Source organism: Manacus candei, unplaced genomic scaffold (genome assembly GCF_025592945.1).
Source record: "Manacus candei isolate 608988 ecotype Guabito, Panama unplaced genomic scaffold, ASM2559294v1 h1tg000057l, whole genome shotgun sequence".
Taxonomy (NCBI): domain Eukaryota; kingdom Metazoa; phylum Chordata; class Aves; order Passeriformes; family Pipridae; genus Manacus; species Manacus candei.
This window is the reverse complement of record NW_026138105.1, coordinates 10635085-10642039: the sequence shown is the minus strand read 5'-3', so window position 1 is coordinate 10642039 and position 6955 is coordinate 10635085.

Below are 6955 nucleotides of genomic sequence, written 5' to 3'. Positions count from 1 at the left end.
GCCTATCAGAGATGATAGGAAATCATCCTTTGAATTCAGCTGGCTCTAACCCAGAATTACAAGCTGGTCTCTCACAGACACATTTGTACCACAGTCAGTGCCACTGACCAAGAGTATTTATGTATTCCAAATGCTTTCCTTACACTCTGGATTTGAAGTTTAGTGCTTAATAACAGTTACTGGAACTCATAAATAAAGACCTCTTAAGTATTTGGCCTCAGTATTCGGTACAAAATTGTGGCAGTGGTGCTATTTTGAGGCTGCCACTTCTGAATTCATATGCTTGGAATGGTGTGGGAGAAGGGGCTCATTATGAAACTGTGTTACAAAATCTCTCATTTGGTCCCAGCCTGTGATGGGGACTTCAGAAAGTGGGTGGTAAGGGCACAGAGAGAGAAAACCCCAAAACAATGGGATAGTGTGTAGGCAGCAGGACTAATCATAAAATCATAGAATGGTTTGGGTTGGAACCTTAATGATCATTGTGTTCCAACCCCCTGCCATGGACAGTGACACCTTCCAATAGACCAGGTTTCTCCAAGCCCCGTCCAACCTGGCCTTAAACACTTCCAGGGATGTGGCAGGAAGTACATAATAGGGCTGAGGAATAAATAAGCAGTGAAAAAGCAGATCTGTAGGTGAAACTGGGTAAAGAAGAGGTGATCATTTTCCCAGGCTGGCTTGTCAGTAACAGATCCTTTCCTCATGTTTTTTAATTCTCCTCTACACCCTGATGTTAGACATGTTCTTCTTCCAGCCACATCAACATTTATTTATGTGACTTATCATGTGGCAGGTTTTTAACTGGCTAGATGTTTTTGTACAGCTTCATTTAAGCTGCCCTCTGGCATCCCAGGAGCCACTGGTGCTGCTCTGAAAACTGGTGTTTGGCATTTTGGAGACAGCTGGAGTGGTGGGGGGAGGCAATTCTGTGTGACCTTACGTGTGTTTCAGGAGTCTGATGAAGAGAATGAACAGAGCTGATAATGGATGCTCACAATTGAATCCAGGCCACAAAATAAAATCAGGTGAAGAATAGACCTCTGGCCCAAAGCTTTAATTCTTACTGGCAATGAAAAGAGAGTGTTGATGCAATTTCATGTACTGCTACCTTGACTCACTTCTTCACTGACAAATACACTCAGTGTTTGTGCACATCACAGTTAAGATTCTGGAAAAAACAGCTCCAAATACCTGTTGCCCTGGTGCATAGGTTCTAACTTTGGAAGCCTGGCTTTCTATCTGAGCTCACTGAGGGTTGATTGGGCTGGTTGTTACAGCAGTATGTACAGGTCAAAGAAATTTCTAAGAAATCCTAGAAAACAGAGAGAAGGCAGAAATAGGCAAGGTCCCATCAAAATAATTTTTCAAAGAGTGAGAGCTCAAAGGGGGGTAGACCTTTGTTGCACTGTGGAGGAGAAACAAAGCTGCAGAGGTTTCCTTGCCATCAGTTTATGAGACAATATCATGCTGATGATTGCAGGTTGAGCTGCTTCTAGGGCTGTAATAATAGACACTGGGATATGTTTGATAACCAGTATTTGCCCACGATGGTAGAAGTTAACGTGTTATTGTCCTTGATTGCATAGCACACATCATCTCATCAGCCACCTTCCTGGAGCTTGCTCATCAAACCCTTGGCTACCGATGATCTTTGGATTATTGCTTCTCTGGTCCTTTTGCTGCCAATAGTTCCTGCATCAGTTTAGAGATGTGTTAATGCTTATATTTGTGTCTGCTTCTGTTTCTGCCAAGGTGTCTTTCTGTCTAGGGGAAAACACCACTTTACAACTGAAAAACAATTATTGAGAATAGTCATCATTCCAGCACAGGAATACGAACTTATGCAAATCCAAACCAGGATACAATGCCCAAATAGTCGGCTTAGCACAGCTCCACTGCACACAGTATTTAGCTGAAAATTAATCAGACATATTCTCTATCCAAAGGTGGACAGATGTATGACTTTGATAGAAGGCTGTGGACATCAGCTCCTCCTGATTTTAAAATGCTGCCTAGAGGGTAGGAATGGCACAGATCTGAGCTGGGCTGCAGCCCTGCTTCATCTGGTGTAGTCAGGGGTAATTTCAGCTATTTGGGAGGTGCAGGGTAAGGCAGAAAGAGTGTGTATCTGTGACTGCCACTAGAAATGTAGATTGTAGGACAGAGGGACTTTTTTTTCCCTGTACAAATGGCCCCAGTTCCACTTTCCTTAGTAAACAACCAGCTACAGAATTAGCTACACCACTAAATGAAAACATGAGTTGAAAAAGAGCATGTAGAGTAACTGAACAGGAAGAAAGGAAATATATGTGTAGCAGACCTGAAAAAGACACAGAGAGCTAATTAAATGTAGTACAATTAATTTCACACCATGTCCTTCACATGCAGCATCATAAAATGTTTTACTGGATGAGTGCACCTGGAATCAGCTGCAAGTCTGAAATCTGCCTAATATCAGAAACATTTTATGTCTCTTTTGCTTTGCCTTATTGTTGTTAGGCTGGTGCTGAGAGCTGTTATGAGGAAAAAGCATCATAGCTCATCAGTCCTTCCTAAGATCAAGGTGAAACTCCACCATATCAAGCAAAGAATGGGAAAGTGGGAAGAGCAAAGAGGCCAAAGCTCTGGCATGGACAACAGGTCAGAAAGCCAATCTGCCACATGCCTTTGGGAGAACCCATGTGTATTTTTTGAAGTATCCATGTAACCCCTGCCATGAAATTACCCAGTCTCACAAAATTCATGCCTGTGCCTCTACAGCCTTAGTGCTGTAGGTTGTAGGAGTGATATCCAAGCTCCCCTTTCCAAATGCAATCCTTCCATTGTCACATTTTGGCTGCCCTAAGCCAAGGACCAGACCTGAGGGAAGGCTGTTGGGCCCTTAATCAGTTCTTGCTTTCAAATGACAGCAGCTCACTCCCTGTATCAGTTTCCAAGAGTGCTACTTAGCATGTGCAGCAAATTGAAGGATAATGAAAATAGCTTGGATTTCATTATTGGTGGAGGAAAAATATTACAAGTGGTGCAAACTGAGAGTCATCAGAGAATGATGGGGCTGAAAGGAAGAAATGAAGTATGTGAGCGTTCCTCTAGGATACTCATATCTCTGCACCAGTGGTTTTATGCAAAAAGCAGAACTTGGAGTGATATTGCTTCCTGCTCTGGCTCTCATCTTCACCAAACTGCCTGATTTTATTCTAGCAAAATGTGCAGCCAGTTTTTTTTCTGTGCTTGCAGCACAAGTTGCAGCCACTGTTGGGAGCCACTGTGCAGCCAAGAGCCCAACAGGCAACCACACAACGTGAGCACATGTGGATCCAGTTCCTCTATTCCCAAGACTTCCAGGTTCCAGCCTGCTATATCTCCCGTCCTTTTGATATGTGGTGATGATGCCCATCTCAGAGAGACAGATGTTGCAGGCAGAAGTCTTCCCTCTGACTTTGGATAACTTTTTGCAACCGATTCCCTTGAGTGTCACAAATGAAGGCAGGCTTTTTCTTGCCCATGGAAGGAGATTCCCTCGTTGGCATTATTCAATATTTAACTGCCTGTCTCCAGGAATAAATTAAAATAACAAGGTAGGGCAAGCTATTTTATTCATTCCCTCTCTTAGCAGGATGTCCCTCAGAAGGGAAGTGCTTTCTAGTGTGTTTCTGCTCCTATCCTAATTTCTTCTTTGTTGCCCATAAGGGGACTAATTGAATCATAAGATGCTTTGGACGTCAGCGTTAACCTCCTGGGTCATCCTCTTTGCATGGGATGGAATGAGGGCAAGTAGACTTACATTCCAGCCTGTGACTTAGGAAGGTATCCCTTTGCTCATCAGTGAGCTGGAGGCTGCTGTGTTATATAGTTTTCACTGTGGAAAAAAAGCACAATTATTATAAGGCACTGTTATCTCCTGTCACATTCAATAAAATCAGCCTGACTTTAGGGAAGTCCTATGAGGAAGGCGTCGGGATGAAAATTCATGAGTGCAGCCTAAGAGACGCTGGCAAATAAGACCTTCTGTCAGTCATTACCCTGCAGATACTTTTTTTAGGGAAGGAATGGGCAAGCTGGGGTTAGGGGACCATTCTGTGTGATCTGGCAAGCATTCCCAAATGCCAGCCCTCACGTAATGACCAGTGATGAAGGCAAGTTGTGTTAATGATCTTTGCACTGCAGTGAGGTGGGTTATACAGCTGTGCAGCTCTGTCTGATGGTGGATGTTGACTTTGATCAGCAGGCACAGTGGCTCCTTGCAGAGAAGTGGCTCTCATGAAGGAGAAAACATTTTGAAAGGCTCCATAGCGTGAGACCTGTCATGGATTCATGAGTGGGCAGCATCCTGAGAGATGAGTACCCCTGAGTAAACACTTGTAAAAAAGAGCTTGTGACAAGAACATTGAAGGGAGATAAAAGGGCCTCCTCTGCTTGATTTGAGACTGCATCACTGAAGTGAGATCTCTACTGTCAGCCAAGGAAAGCCAGTGGCTGCTTGCTGTGGTTGCTATCAGCAGGGTCTCCACAGCTAATTTAACACTTTACGAAGAAGGAGCAACTCACAGTGGTGTTGCTGCTCTCACACTTGCAAGCACTATTGTCCTTCCTGTCCTAAAGTTAGGAGAAATTAAAATGGTGGCTTTATTTCTCCTGACGTTAAAGGTTTTGAGTCCATCATGTTAAGTACCAAAAAAACAAACCCTGTGCACTGCCTTGGCCAGCTGACCATGTTTGCTGAGGTTACCCACATGTTTATTATCCAACTTTACTCTGTTTGTGAGGAGACTCCCTTGGAAAAGGGTGGACAGTTTTTGCATTTCAATTTGCAGCCAGGCTTGGAAATGCAGCACAATCAGAGAGCCCATGGTGACAGGTCTCTCAAAGCTGCAGAGCTGAAGAGGAGCTGATACTCTTGGTGTCTGATCTGTTCTTGGAACATTAAACCCATTCTGCTTGTGTCTGGGCCTGCAGATCTCCTGAGGGTTTTCTGAAGTGCAAGTGACAAAAAGCAAGTTGTTTTTCTGCAAAAGCTTTTCTCAGGAAAACTTTATCCTACAAAATGTTGGCAGCTCTCCACCCTTACTGACTTCAGGGTACAGGGGGAAACTTGCTTAGTAGCTTTCAGAGCAAAGCTCATGAGGCAATTTTAAAACATTGAGGTGCCTGCAATTCACAGATGCTGCAGCAGTAATCAAACACACATTTATTTTACGTGGGGATTTTGTAAATGTATCTGAATAACATTTTTGCCCATCTTTTTCATCCTGTTATTAGCTTCTTAGCATCTCTGATGCAGATTCCCAGGCATATATGTGTTTAAATTCAAACTTGACCGCTGGAGGTGAAGAACCTGCTCTTTTGCCGAGCCTGTGTGATGATGAATTGGCAGGACCTGCCTTTCTGATATTGATATTTTAATTTAGATCCTTTCCAGTATGTGATAGAAAGTGGAACGTTGAAGATAGGCTAATCCTCGTCCTTGCTTTGCCAAGCATCAAACTGAAATAGTTTATGTGTTTCTGAGTCACTTTGCTGGCATCTCATGGGAAAATGGGAGCAAAGACTGCAGTCAACCCTTTTGCAGTGTTGTTCCAAACAGGGTGATTGATGTATGATCCCATAAAATGTGCAAATGAGAGACTGTGACCATGTTAACCCATTAACTGTCAAAGACCTCATTCCAGTCCCTGTTCAAGCAAGAGGGCAGCGACACCAGGGATGCAAGGCTTGCCCTGTGTCAGCACCCAGCAATTACTACAAAGGAGGGGGGAAAACTGAGGAACTTCTCCAAAGAAGCCAGGCATTTGTGAGAAGGATTTTTTTTTTTAATTGGTTTCCACCTGTCAGACTTGTCAGTGGTGAAACTGGATGTTTTCACAGAGAGAAAAAAATCCTTCTCCCTCATCCACCTCCACATGTCCTCCCTCCCCACTGGCCCATCTCCAGGCTCCAATGTGACAGCTGAGCAGGTTTATTTCAGCATCCGCTGTCAGCAGGAGTGGAGGAGTTTGTGAGAAGAGGCATCCCACGGCTTTGATTCCTAGCTGATATTTTGTGTTTGATCTCTGTTTGGGAATCATTCCCTTGGGATGCTGTTGAGAATCTGCTGTGATCCATATCCCAGCCTTTAGGCTGAAGTTCTTTCTGAGATGTGCTGGTGCTTTAACAACAGCTTTGCAGCTCTGCACGGATTTAGGATGATCTGCCCATGTCCAGAAAGTCCTGACAACCACAACACTGGATGTGGTTGGATGCAGCTTAGAACAACGGGATCACCTGGCAGGGACTGTGTGGGAGTGTTTGGAAACTTAAACTGGGGCTGCTCATAGAGGAGGGTCCCTGGCACAAGCCCTGCCTCTTCTCATGAGAAGGAGCAACTGGAAAACCTGTGAGCAAGGATTTTGCCATCAAGTGACTGGGATATTTAAGGGAGAAAGGAAACAGTTGTCTTTTGCTGACAGTAGAAGGCAGAGGCAGAGGAGTGAACAACCCAGCCACAGCCATGCTCTCTACCTGAACTCCAAAGCCCACTCTGCAGGTGACTTCCCTGCTCATATGACTTCCCTTACTGGAGCTGTAATATAGGAAAGACTTAGGTGGTGAAACCAAAGCAAAAGAAGACAACTTTAAGTTATGGGGAAAGTGGTTGTGTAAAAAAAAAAAAAAAAAAAAAGGGAAACAGGAAAGAAATTCCCCTTGTCCTCAGTTGTCACCTGAGGGATCTCTGTTTCCACAGAATTCCCCAAATTCCCTGAGCCTGTGAGACAGAACATATCAGTTCAGGTTTGTGCCAACAAACAGTTGAGACGACAACATTATTAGTGTTTCAGATCAAGCCTGTCATGTTGAATTAACAGTTCATAAGGCACAAGAAATGCTGTTCCCCCACGTGAATCAGAACTGAGACATCACCTGCAGAAATAATTGTATTAGTTTTGAATCAACAATGAAAACAAAGGATAAACAA